Source organism: Vulpes lagopus, chromosome 1 (assembly GCF_018345385.1).
Source record: "Vulpes lagopus strain Blue_001 chromosome 1, ASM1834538v1, whole genome shotgun sequence".
Classification (NCBI taxonomy): Eukaryota; Metazoa; Chordata; class Mammalia; order Carnivora; family Canidae; genus Vulpes; species Vulpes lagopus.
The window spans coordinates 18,736,522-18,751,636 of record NC_054824.1 but is presented as its reverse complement, the minus strand read 5'-3'; positions in this window follow the sequence as shown (position 1 = coordinate 18,751,636).

Sequence of the window (15,115 nt, the reverse complement as noted above, 5' to 3'; positions counted from 1 at the left end):
AATAAAGTACCCCAACAATGAGGTTCATATCTCTTAGCCAGTCTTCTCCCTTTAACCTAATTTGGCTTTTGAATAGCTGATTTGAATTAATTTTATTTATTGAGAAGGACTTGAAGTCCTTTGGCTCTTTTACTTAGTAGATATGAATCCATGTTTAAAGCCTGGAAAGTAAGTAGAAAACCCTGTAATCGTATTTAATTATAGCCCCCACTTCTGCAACCTATTTTCTGCCTTTTTGAGGCCTGCTATTCAACCTTTCTTTCTTGTTCTCTATTTACCTGCCTTTCTTATCTGCTTTGTTTCCAAGAGGATATTAGTGATCTGTTAGAATATATAGCGTGACAAAAAGTCTCAGTTGAACAAGAATAGGATACATGTTGAACCCAGCATTAAAAGGAAAACAATATTATGGAAAATACACTGCTATACTGGTGATTACAAATTTAAGCTTTTGAGTAGCCAATATGAAACAAACATCATCTACATGTTGTGCAATGTTCATAGAGTAAGATAAAACTTATTTATGTCTTAAGGGTGTCTACTCTTACCACATTTTTTCAAATTGGTAAGAAAGAACGAAAACTATTTGCAGATGACCTGGTACAAAACACAGAAAACCCTATAGATTCCACTAAAAAACTATTAGAAATAAGTGAATTCAGTAAAGGTGCAGGATAAAAAATATATAGAAATTTGTTGTCCTTCTGTATGCTAATGACAAGAAAGAGAAATTAAGAAAACAATCCCATTTAAAACTATCGAAAATTACCTAGGAATAAGCTTTACCAATGAGGTGGAAGATCTGAATTCTGAAAACTCTTAAACATTGGTGAAAGAAAATTGTGAAGGTAACACAAATGGAAAGATACACCAGCTCACCAATTGGAATAATATTACTAAAACGTCCATACTACCCAAAACAATCTACAGATTCAATGCAATCTCTATCAGAATGCCAACAGCATTTTTCATAGAATGAGAATAATATTAAGATATATATGGGACCACAAAGGTCCCAAATAGCCAAATCAATCTTGAAAAACAAAACTTTCCCAGATTTTAAAATATACTACAAAGCTGTATAATCAAAACAGTATGACACTGGCACAAGAACAGACATATATCAATGGAACAGAATAGAACTCAGATATAAGCCCATGCTCATATGTCAACTAATCTATGAGTTCAGTTGGAAAAAGTCTCCAATAAATGGCATTGGGAAAACTGGATGACTTTCTTACACAATACCCCAAAATAAAATGGATTAAAGACGTAATTGTGAGACCTATACCCATAAGACTCCTAGAAGAAAATATGTAGTAATCTCTGACCTCAGCTCTAGCAACATATTTGTGGATATGTCTCCTTAGGGAAGGGAAACAATAAAATTAAACTATTGGACTACATCAAAATCAAAAGCTTTTGCACAGCAGAGGAAACCACCACCAAAATGAAATGGCAGCCTACTGAATGGGAGAAGGTATTTGCAAATAATATATACAATAAAGGGTAAATATCCAAAATATGTAAGAACTTACACAACTCAACATCAATAAAACAGATGTGATTTAAAAATAGGCCAAGGACATGAATAAACTTTTTCCCGAAGAAGATACACAGATGACCAGCAGAGACATGAAAAGATGCTCAACATCAACTAATCATCAAGAAATGTTAAAACCACAATGAGATATCACCTTATACCTATCAGAATGGCTAGAATTCAGAGAAAAAAAAAAGTGTTGGCAAGGATGCAGAGAAAAAGGGAACCCTCATTGACCATTAGTGAGAATATAAATTGATACAGCCACTATGGGAGGAGTTTTGTACAAAATTAAAAGTTGAAACACCATAAGATCCAGTAATTCTAATACTGAATATTTACCCACAAAAATGAAAACACTAGTTTGAAAAGATACACGCATCCCTGTTTATTCAGTATTATTTACAGTAGCCAAGATAAAGGAAGCAACCAAAGTGTCCATCTATAGATAAATGGGTAAAGAAGATGTGGTAAACAGAGTCAAAGGAATATTACTCATCTATAAAAAGAATGAGATATTGCCATTTGCAAAGACATGGATGGACATAGAGGGTACTATGCTAAGTGAAGTAAGTCAGGCAAAGACAAATGCCGTATGATTTCACTTCTATGTGGAATTTAAAAAACAAAAGTGAACAAGTAAAGCAGAAGCAGACACATGAATAAAAGTGGTGGTTTCCAGAAGGGGAAGGGGTGGAAGAATGAGCAAAATGGGTAAAGGGGGGTGGCTTGGAGACACAGGCTTCTAGTTCTGGAATAAAAAAGCCACAGGGATGAAAAGTACAGCACAGAGAATATAGTCAATGGTATTATAATAGTGTTGTATGGTGAAAGATGGTAGCCATACTTGTGGTCAACATAGCATAATGTATAGATTTGTCAAAGCACTATGTTGTACACCTGAAACTGATGTAACATGTCAATTTTATATATATATAATTATATATATATCAATTATATATATAATATCAATCAAATATATATCAATTATGTATAATAATTGACATGTATATATATATATATCTGTCTTAATATTAAGAGAGGAATTTCTTTTTGAGAGTTCTCAGAAAGGAAACTGTAATATAATGAATGATACCTTTATCAAAATCCTCATTATCATATGTCAAGACCAAATTTCATAAGGCTTTTTCTTAAAATATGTGATTGCAGTATCATGCTAAAACACAATCACTAAAAGCATTTATATATCTATCTATCCACCCACCCACGCACCCATCCATTTGTCTCAAAAAGTCCATGTATCTTTCAAGCAATTCTTCCCATTTTAAAAAATATTAGTATTTCTTGAATTTTTGCCAGAGTGTATAATGGTGAAAGGGATTACACACGAATAAGATGCTAGCCTCCTGCTTTCAGAATACTTAAAGTGTTTAACAAAGCATTATGTTTCAGGTGATGCAGTTAACATTTTTTGATCCCTTGTACCCAATAAGCTATATTCGTAACAGAAGTTTTCTTATAAATAATCAAAATGAAAGGCTGAGTCAAATATATATTAGTTCCAGAAGGGAAAAGAAATTATATTGCTTACAATTTTATACAGAAAAAGATTTATATTTGCTGAATTGGTAGTACATCACCATTTATTTACAAAAAAGGAGACTAAAATGTTTACTGATAACTCATCTGCCGGGTTTCCATTATCTTTAAAATGAAGACATTGGGTTGGATAACAGCTAAGATTGCTATTTAGAACTAATATTTTATGTTATCAGTAGCATCAAAATCAAAACGAAAAAGGGTCACCTGGGGCTCAGGGTGTGATCCCTGGGTCCTGGGATTGAGTCTCACATCAGGCTCCTTGCAGGGAGCCTGCTTCTCCCTCTACCTATGTCTTTGCCTCTCTCTGTCTGTCATGAATAAATAATTTATATCTTTAAAAACATCAAAACAACATAATTTATATCTTTTAAAACATCAAAACATCAACAAAAATGTAAAAGCCTGCATTTCTACAGACATATAAACTATGTGAAAAAAGCAGATTTGATATAATCATATAAACCTTAAAATTAACATCTGTAATCCACCCTGGATTTTATTACTCCAATGTTTGCCTTTCAAATAACATCATTGTGGGTATTAAATATGTTAATACGAATAAAGTGCCTAAAATAGTCCTGAAACATGCTAATGATCAGTAAATGTCGGCCACCTCTGTCATTTTTATACTCAAAATAAGGACAACCCAAATGTCTGTCAGTAAGCAGAAGGACAAATGAACTGTTATACATTCATATAATAAAATATTGTTCAGTAGTAATAAAAAAAACTGATACATACAACCACATAGATAAATCTCAGTGCATTATGCTCAGTGAAAGAAGTCAGCTGCCAAGGATTACAGGTTTTCCCCACTTATCTGAAAGAATGTTCCTATGAAACCTTTGTGAGCTAAACTCATGTGAAGACAGAAGCAATTACCATTTCACAAAAGTGAAAATCCTCTTCGAATTTCTTCTGGTTAGCAAAAATTGATACTAATGTAGGTCTTTCCTGAAAGAAAAGTGGCATAAAGCAAACCCTCAGGTAGCAGGGGAAGCCTGTATATACTTTATGATTCTTCTTCTATGATATTCTGGAAAAGGCAAAATAGATTGGTGGTCCCCGAGGTCTAGGATTCGGGGACAGGGCCTTGATTACAAAGGAGCGGCACAAAATTATTTTTGGTTACTCAACAGCACTATACGTTTGCCAAAATTCAGAGCTATACAACTCCTCTCAGTCAACACATACATATGCGAGAGAGAGAGAGAGAGAGAGAGAGAGAGATGAATTGTCTGTATCTTAGTGTTCTTTAAGCCTACAGTGTGGTACTACTACACTCATACAAATGACTAAGATTAAAAAGACTTAACAATGCTAAAGGACTCGTACTTTTCTGGTGCTAGTATAAAATATTTCCCCAACTTTCAAACACTGGCAATTTCTTATAAAGTTAAACATATCGTTTTTTTAAGATTTTATTTATTTATTCATGAAAGACCCATTGAGGCAAAGACATAGGCAGAGGGAGAAGGCAGGCTCCTCAAGGCAGCCTGACGTGGGATTCGGTCCTGGGATCCAGCACCGCACCCAGAGCCCACAACCACTGAGCCACCCAGGCATCCCAAGTTAAACATATCTTTACACTATGGCCAAGAATGTCACTTCCACTAGTAATAGAATTTCACATCTTCCCTCATTTTTGCTTCCCTATCTCAATTCATAACATTGTCATTCATACCACACAACCAGAAATGTAGAGTCATTCTTTGCCCTACTACACACTCTCAGTGCCCTAAATCACATCAGCCAGTTAAGTACTGCTACCTTTTTCCCCCTAGACATTTCCTAAATATTTATGCCATTCTCTGCCATTCTCTATCTGTATAACCTCTGACCATACCCAGGACATCATCATTTTTCACTTGGCCTGTTAGATTTCCTCAACTGGTTTACATAACTAGAGTATTGCTTAATTCAAATCAATCTCCAGACCCAGAATCTAGGTCATTCTTTTGCTTTGAATCCTTTAAGTGACAGCTAATTTCCTGTAGAATAAAAGCACAAATTTCAAAGGTATAGAAGATGCCTCATTACTGTTCTATTCATATAGCAACAGTCTCATCTCCTGGTTAATTTTTTTCCCTCAAAATTTTTGTGACAATATTATTTTACTTCAGTGGGATTATTAAACACAACTTGCTATTTCATAAACCCATGGAAACATATATGTGTATGTGTGCATGTGTGTGCGATGTCTTTCTCATTGTCCCTCACTTATTTGCTCCTACTTGGAAAAAAAAAAAAAAAGGATGAGACTGGATCAGAAAATCAAAGCAAGAAAGGAAATAAATATTTCTAAAAAATATCTAATATCTATCAAATGCTGTGTTAAAGTGTTATACATGTTATTTCATGTAATATGCATCCAACTCTGAGGTAGCTTTTATTTACTTTATAGTTAAATAAAGTATATTACAGAAGTTGCCAATGTCCCACAGCTGAGTAGAGGTGAGTCTGACTAAACTATCTCATTCTCCTATAGGGCCAACTTATCTACAAGTATTTTGCCTACACCCAACACTTTCCCTGCAATCACCCAGTTCAGGTACTCTGCTACTTTGTTTTGAGATAAGCTTCATGACTATCTTTCTGGGGGTGGGAAATATCTTTGGTTTCACTTTTTTAAGAATATAAATATATCACATATAGAAAAAATAACATAATAGATATATACATTTTCTTAAAAGGCAGACATAGACCCAATACTAAATGTAATGAAATGTAGCATTCTTTATAACTTTGAAACCTCAGGGAATGTGTCTTTTCCACCCTTACACTCACAATGTCTGACAAAGAGTAGATGCCAATTAAATTATTGTTGAAGACAGATTTATATGAAGCTTTGCATGTATAAAACAATGTGTTACACAGAAGCTTCTGTTCATGAACATTTATTATTGTTATTCTATTCCTCGAGCTACTGGCAAGAAAATTATAGATGTGTTCTATGAGTTGATGGCTATAACCAAATAATATTGGCAGATACAATTTCTTTTTATCTTCATTAACTAAAATACTAGAAATAAGATTGTAGTTGTGTCTCATAAGATTTTTTGTTTGTTTTCTGACCCTTTTTTTTATGAAGTCAATTTCAGGAAAGTTGTGTAATGCAAACAAAACCAAAAAGACAAAAAAAAAATACATTGCTTATGTAAAAGTAAAGCTATTTTGTTGATTGAACACATTAGTAGCAGAAATTCTAGAAGTGTCCCAATTAAACAGACTCGTAATCAGTCATTTACCCTAACAGTATAATGTTTGAGATAGTCATAGCTTCTAAGCTATTTGCATAATCCCTGTGCTCTTTCCACTAAATGTTTTGCTAAATTTAACACAGCTATTAAAAGAGAACATGCACCAGAAATTTTTTAAAAGTAAATATTGACATGCTTTTCAATCAATATTAAGATTGAGAAAACCATGTGTTGAATATTAACCTCATTTCTCCATTAATCATAATTCCTCATAGATCATTCAATCTTAAGAAAGACAGTAGAGTCGATTTTTTCTTAACTATTTGTGAAATACCATTCAAAATATTAAGTAATTGACAAAAGTATGATAATTGGGTTGAATAAGCCATTATCCAAGGAAACCACATTTTGGAGAAATATTGAAGAGATTGTTTAGTCAAAAGGTACACCTTTTTAGATGTAGGTCATCCTTTTTCCCATTTCCTGAAACCTCCACTACCTTTTCTATCCAATTTGTGATCTTGCTTCCTACTTAACTAAGTAGAAGCAATTGAAGATGATGCTCAATGAGCCATGCTCTTATATAATCCCCTCCCCTTAAGTGTGAGCAGGATCTCTAATTTATTTCTAAACAGAATACATCACAGTTAATGCGCTACCATTCCCACAATTATTATATGGCAAAGGTGAAGGGATTTTTGAGGATATAATTGAGATACCTACTCAGTTGATTTTAAGTTAATCAAAAGGCGATTAATCCTTGGTAGGCTAATCTAATCAGGTGAGCCCTGTCTACAGCTACAAGGAAATGATTCCCCTAACAGCCCATGAGCTGGGAAGACTCAGCTTTACATTTGCCTCAGCACCAGCTGACACATTAAGTACAGCCCTATGAGACCCTGGAGCTGAGAATCCAGGTAGGCCATGCCAGGTATCCTGACTCACAGAAACTGTAAGATCATAAAATATTCATCTTAGACTGCTAAATTTGTGATAATGTGTTATATAGCCATGGAAAACTAACACACAATCAAAAGAAAATGTGCATAAGCTACTGCCACCACCTGCACTGCCCTGCAAGCCGCTATGCTCATAAACTCTATCAGACCTTCTTTTAATTATGAATAAACCATCCTTGTTTCATCTAAGGCCAATTTCTTCCTCCAGGTTCGAAATCCTATTTTTTCTTGTGTGCTCAAAGGCATGACTCTGACAGTAAGTAGCCCTTTCTTACTTGAACAGCATTAAATCTCCCCTTTTCTGCTGACTCATTTCATCAGCAAATAGGATCTGTTTTCTTCTGACTTCAAAAAATATACTGCTTCTGTGGTCCCCTCTTCAAGAAACAATAATCTCAGTCTAGTCCTGAGGGACTTTCAACAAAATATCTAAGCAAAACTCCACAAAACTCCCAAGGTCATGAAACAAAAAGGCTAGCTGTCCCGGGCCAGCAGAGACTGAGTCAACTTGGCGGCTACATGCAAATGGTTTCTGGGGCTGGACCTTGTAACAAGAAAAGGACATTAAGGGAACAATTACTGAATAAATTGATAAATAAAGCCTGAATAAAGTCTGAAGTAATCAGTGTTCCTTTCTTAGTTTTGACAAATATACCATGGTGGTCCCTCACCTTCTTCAATTTGCTGAAATATCAGTGAGGGCTTTCCAGGCAGGCTGCCTTTGACTAGTCTATTTTAGTTTAGATTACACCCATTATTTTCATCAAACACATATATAATGTACTTACTTTTAGATAATGAGGAAATAAAATGAAGGTAATATCTCCATGCCGAAGGAGTTCACATGTTAGAAGCCAAAGAATAATTTCTTCACAATTGTCATTTCCGCTTCCCCAGTGTCCCTTGACTCTTATGATAAAAGGTCTGGCTTTGTATTTGAGGGACAATCTTTCCCTATTCTGTGTGGTCCTGGCAGTATTCTTAATCCCTGTATCTTTGGGTTAGTATAAACTAGCAAATGAATCTACTCTCTTTGCTTCAGTGATTGCTCCAGGGCTAGGCATGTGAACCAAGCTCAGTTATGCTCTAATAATATAGGTGTGGAGCACTCCATAGATATATTTTGTCCTACATGGAAGTCTTTGAGAAAAAAATATGCAGAGGGACGCAAGAAGTGGGAAAAAATAGCCTTGATAACATATTTGGAACTCTCAAATTCTACCCTAATCTATGTCTGCCTTTCGGCTCCATTCCATAAGCCAGTAAACCTTCCTTTTTGATTAAGCTAATTTTAGTTAGATTTCATTCACGAAACTGAAATAGTTCTGATTAATACAACTGCATATACTGTTGTAAGTCTGAACATAGAGGTAGATAAGGAAAAGACATCAGGTAGATAAGGAAAAAGACGTCCTCTCTGAAAGGCTAGGAAACATTCACAAAGGAGTCACTCAAGTTTTAAAGCCTAAGAACCCAACACATGGGCTAACCAAGAAAATACCTTATTGAATTTCTGAGTTCCTACTATGAGCCAGCTTTGTCTTAAGTACATCACATATGTTAGGAAATAGATTGTTATTGGCATCAATTTCTTAATGGAGAGAGAAAGCAGTTAATAAATTGCCCAAGTTTACATCAAATAACTGAATCAAGAGCCAAATTCCACTGTACACACCTTTTAGGAAAACAAGTTTTGGGATCCCTGGGTGGCGCAGCGGTTTGGCGCCTGCCTTTGGCCCAGGGCGTGATCCTGGAGACCCGGGATCGAATCCCACGTTAGGCTCCCGGTGCATGGAGTCTGCTTCTCCCTCTGCCTGTGTCTCTGCCTCTCTCTCTCTCTCTCTCTCTCTCTCTCTGTGTGACTATCATAAATAAATAATTAATTAATTAATTTAAAAAAAGAGGAAAACAAGTTTTATGATATATAATTTTTGACATTTTGCCACCTTCTGAGAATTATAAATTAATACACAAAAACTTTATTTGTTGTGGATTGGATTTCCTGTAAAAGGTATATAATTTGAGCCCTGAAACCATCAAACTTTTGCTTAAGGTGAATAATATACTAAGGACTGATGGATAAAACAGAAATGGGGCTTAAGAAGAATAACTGAGTTTATTGACTAGTGGTCTACTACCTGTGGACTGCTGATCCCTAGGTGGAGCAGTTATTTCTAAGCATCTACAATTTGAAAAATTTCTTATGGTAATCAAGTATTTGCCCTACTGTGGTTGAACCACTGTGTCAGGTAGAGTTGGTAACAACTGCTTGGATGAGTTTGTGGGTGTTCTCTCCATGAGTGAACTTAGTCAAGCAAAAAGAAAGAGTTTGAGACACTTAAGTGTGCCAGTTTTAAAGCGCTTTATTTCTGAATAATAGAATAGTAAGATACTTTTTACCAAAAATATGTTAATTTCTATAAGGAAAAGTGGCAAGTATTTTTGAGGATGCATGAATAATCCTCTAAGAATTGGCAGTTTTGAGAAAACTTCAGATTGATTTGCTCACAAAATCTAATAACATCTAACACCAAGTGATATAGAATTTTCTACATGCTGCAGCTTCTTGAACTTGTTCTTTTATGAATATTTTTCTTATAAATCCATTTTAAGCTTAATTTGAAAATTATTCATGATTTATTTATTTAACAATTGTAGATTTTTACAAAGAAGAAAAAAACACTTAAATTAAGTATGTTGATTTTGTTGCCTCAAGTAAGCATGGCCTGTTTAGCTTCAATAAGGACATTATTTCTTAATATGCTACATTTACAATATAACCCAATAATTTTCTGCCTATGTTAAAAGGGGTGCTTATTAATGAATATTAAATTAATTCAACGGTAAGGAGGACTGAATAACAAAACCATACACACAGATCTTTTGTTTAAATCTGTGTTAATTGAAGAAACTGTTTTTTTTTTTTTCCATTGGATATTCTTTCCTGCTTTGTAAAAGATTAGTTAACCAGAGAGTTGAGGGTCTGTTTCTGGGTTCTCTATTCTGCTCCATTGATCTATGTGTTCGTTTTTGTGCCAGTACTATACCATCTTGCTGATTACAGCTTTGTAATAGAGCTTGAAGTCTGGAATTGTGATGCCTCCCGCTTTGGTTTTCTTTTTCAACATTCCTTTGGGTATTCAGGGTCTATCCTGGTTCCATACAAATTTTAGGATTATTTGTTCCTAATCTGAAATAAATTGATGGTATTTTGATAAAGATCGCATTGAATGTGTAGATTGCTCTAGGTAGCATAGACATTTTTAACAGTATTTGTTCTTCCAATCCATGAAGATGGAACATTTTTCCATTTCTTTGTGTCTTCCTCAATTTCTTTCATGAAGGTTCTATAGTTTCTGAGTACAGATCCTTTGCCTTTTTGGTTAGGCTTATTCCTGGGTATCTTATGGTTTTGGGTATAATTGTAAATGGGATTGACTCCTTAATTTCTCTTTCTTCTGTCTCATTGTTAATATATAGAAATGCAACTGATTTTTGTGTATCGATTTTATATCCTGCCACTTTGCTGAATTCCTGTATGAGTGCTAGCAATTTTGGGGTGGAGTCTTTGGGATTTCCATATATATTATCATGTCATCTGCAAAGAGTGAGAGCTTGACTTCTTTGCAAATTCAGATGCCTTTTATTTCTTTTTGTTGTTTGATTGCTGAGGCTAGAACTTCTAGTATGTTGAACATAATACTAGATAATGGACATCCCTGTCATGTTCCTGACCTTAGGGGAAAAGCTCTCAGTTTTTTTCCATTGAGAATTATATTCACTGTGGGCTTTTCACATATGACCTTTATGATATTGAGGTATGTTCCTTCTATTCCTACACTGTGAAGAGTTTTAATCAAGAGAGGATGCTGTAAATTGTTTTGTTATAATTAAAAAAACCACATAAAGTCAGCTGTTTTTATAAAGTTTCATTCAATAATTTATAAATTGAGAAAATTTAAAAAATAATACATTTATGCAGGGATGACTAATAATTGAGAACCCATTATTTTATATATTTTTCTCCATGTCAGCTGCCACAGACTCATATTTGGAAATTTTCATGATTATAGTATTTGATAATTATAGTATTCGATAATTATATGAAACACATTTAATAATGGATATTTTCACATATAATAAGTTTCTTTATCCTTAGATTTCTTACATTACATAAGTATGAATAAACTTAAAATTCCTAACTTTGTTCTAACTTTGACTTAACTAAGGTAATTTAAATACTTTAGAAAATGATGGAGTTTAAGTCTAGTTACCATCTGTTACCATATAGTTATTATACTATAATTGACTATATTCCCTATCCTGTACTTTACATGACTTATTTATCTTATAACTAGAAGTTTGTACATTTTAATCCCCTTAACTTTTTCACCTGTTCCTCATCCCCCCGTCTCCCTCAAACATCAGTTTGTTTCTGGTATCTGAGAGTCCTGTTCTGTTTTGTTTCAAATCATATAGTATTTGTCTTTCTCTGACTTATTTCACTTAGCATAATACCCTCTAGGTTCATGTCATATCAAATGGCAAGATTTCATTGTTTTTTTATCACTGAGTAATACTCCATTGTGTGTGTGTGTGTGTGTGTGTGTGTGTGAGGATGTATTACATCTTCTTTCTATATTCATCTATCTATAGACTATGGATATATCCATATCTTGTCTGCTGTAAATAATGTTGAAGTGAATATAGGGGTACAAATATCTTTCTGAATTAGTGCTTTTGTTTTCTTCAAATCAATACCCAGAAGTGGAATTACTGGATCTTATAGCAGTTTTATTTTCAATTCTCTGAGGAGCCTCCATACAGTTTTCTGTAACGGCTATACCAATTTACATTCCCATCAACAATGTGCAAGGGTTCCCTTTTCTCCACACTTTCAAACATTCACTTTCTTCAAGTAATATCTGATATTCTGCAGATGTATTATAAAGTCATGGAGATTGATCTCAGTAATCTCTCTATCATTAGTGAAACACCCAAAACTTTTCTTTAATTAAGGTATCTTTCACTAATTGACAACTGTTCTTTTGTTGCTCAGCATTATGGCATTATATATTATTAAGATAGCTGAGAAAATATTGATTTTCTTTAATGATACCCTGGAACATTTCAGTCTTTTTGACTTTTTGCCTTTTGTAGGCATCAATCCAAGAATTCATAAACTGAAATATTTCTACTTTATTGTGCACTGATTTCCAAGAACTCCAGAGAAATGTGTTTTTATTCACCATTTATAAGCATCATGCTTTCTTAGTGGTAATTACTGTGTTCTAAGAAATAAAATGTTTTCAACTATGAATTTGAGAAACCTATTTTAACTAACTAGTTTCAAGTGAGCTGACAATTTATAGTGACACTTTCACTGAAAGCTTGATAATCAAGTTGGAAATAAGCTTACATGTACTTCATTTTCAAAGTTTTAAAAATTTCTCTAGGGTCTCCTCTTCTTTTCTTCTTTTTTTCGCTTCACTTCTTTCTTGCTTTCTGTCTTTCCCTTTTCTTCCCTCTCCCTTCCTCCCTTCCTTCTTTTTTCCTTCCCAGTTTCCTTCCTTCCTCTCTAAAAATAAAATGAAATAAAATAAGACAAAATAAAATAAAAACTAAATGCTACAAATAACATCTCTCCAGACCAGATTTTTTTCTTATAGATAGAATTATTGAGATACAAAGTATGATGCCATACATTTTTAAATTCTCTTTTCAATTGTTAAATATAAATACCAAAGCATACACTGTTTGTCCTTCTCTGATTGACTTATTTCACTCAGCATAATACCCTCCAGTTCCATCCACGTTGAAGCAAATGGTGGGTATTTGTCATTTCTAATTGCTGAGTAATATTCCATTGTATGTTCTCATTTATTTGGGGAATATAAATAATAGTGAAAGGGAATATAAAGGAAGGGAGAAGAAATGTTGGGAAATATCAGGAAGAGAGACAGAACATAAAGACTCCTAACTCGGGGAAATGAACTAGGGGTGGTGGAAGGGGGGAGGAGGGCGGGTGTTGGAGGGGAATGGGTGACGGGCACTGAGGTGGACACTTGACGGGATGAGCACTGGGTGTTTTTCTGTATGTTGGTAAATTGAACACCAATAAAAATTAATTAAAAAAAGAAAAAATAAATAAATACCAAAGCAACTTTCACATGTTATAACCTGCCTTGAACTTTGTGGTCTTTGAAAGTAAGTTTTAGTGGTAATGATCTATTATATTTTTCATAAGTTATAAACTCTAAGTTAGGTAATATTTGAACTTTTATTACTCTTCCTACATGTAATTTGATTAGAGCATGTTGGTCCATCTTGGATGAGAATAGCATTTATGACTAATAGTTTTTGAGTATCTACTGGCTCTATTTTAAGTTTGTTGCTTCCTTAAGCTTCAAATCATTTGTGTGAGGTTAAAGGAGCTAATTTAACTCCAGTTTTAGTTTCTTCATCTGTAAAAATGCAAATAATAGTAGCACTTACCTCCTGGAGGTATGTGTATTAGTTGAGGAAAATGATTCACAGTAACCTGCACAGGGTTCTAGACCTAACAATTATAGGACCAGGATTTAAACCTAGACATGTTCAACTCTAGAGCTTCCGTGCTTAATTGTGCTATAATGACATACTAAAAGCTAACTGCTGCTGGAAAGAACCATCCATTAGATCAGGTATTGTCGGGGTAAGGCGGGGGAGATGACAGAGTTGGCTTAACTTTCATTATGACCATAACTTTCCATCCTCCAATTATCCAAACCTAACCTTGAACCAGTTCCTAGATGGGTCTATAATTAGACTTAATCATCCATCTCTTCATAAGATACTATCAGTATAAATAACATTGTGTCTTTTTCCTGTTTATCTTAGTCCCCCTGACAAAAAGTCCATACCCCATATCCCCTCTCAATTTGTCTGCACATGGGACTAAATATTTTTTAATCTGACACAAACTCCCATTCTTTCCTGTGGTCCACATACTCTAAGACAACCTCAGCTATCCCAAGTTCCTGATACTCAAGTTTTTGTATAATTTCCTCCTCTTCAGTGTGTGTGGGGGCCTGGGACTTGCTTCTAACCAAGAAAATACTGCAAAAGTTAATAGATCTTCATTTCCGTGGTTATGATATGAGATTATGATTTCTGCTTTGCTAGAAGACTCCCCTTTGCTGGTTTTGATGAAGCAAGCGGATTTACTTGGAAAGTCTACATGACAAAGAACTGAAGGGAATCCGCTGACAGAAGCAAGAGACTAACAAGAAACTAAGGCCCTTAATCCATCAGCCTGCAAGTATCTGAATCCTGCCAACAGCTACATGAGTATGAAAGCGAATCCTTCCCTAGTCAAATCTTGAGAACACAGCTTTGGCTGGAACCTTGATTGCAACCCTTTTTGTTTGTTCGTTTGTTTGTTTTTGTTATTATTTTTATTTTTAGTTTATTGCAACCTTTTAAAGGATCAGATAAACCATGCTTAGACTCCTGACCCACAGAAATTGGAAGATGATAAATCTGCATTATTTCAGCTGCTAAATTTGTGATATTGTTATACAGCAATATACAACTAAATGCACCCGTGAATCCCCAAAACTCTTTGTACATGACCTCTGGAATTCATTGAGGAAATGGAGGCTGTCTGAAGAGAATTTCTACATCCATTAGCAAGTATTCCAATCTACCTAATTTTTTTTTCCTTGATTATTCAACTGTCTTTCCTGTTACAATGTATAAACTTTCCATGCTCCTAAGGCCATCTTTTGAATTGCGCAATTAACCCAATTCCTTCTCTTCACCTCAAAGACTTTGCTTCCAGAATTATTTATACCCTCTCTATCTTCCAT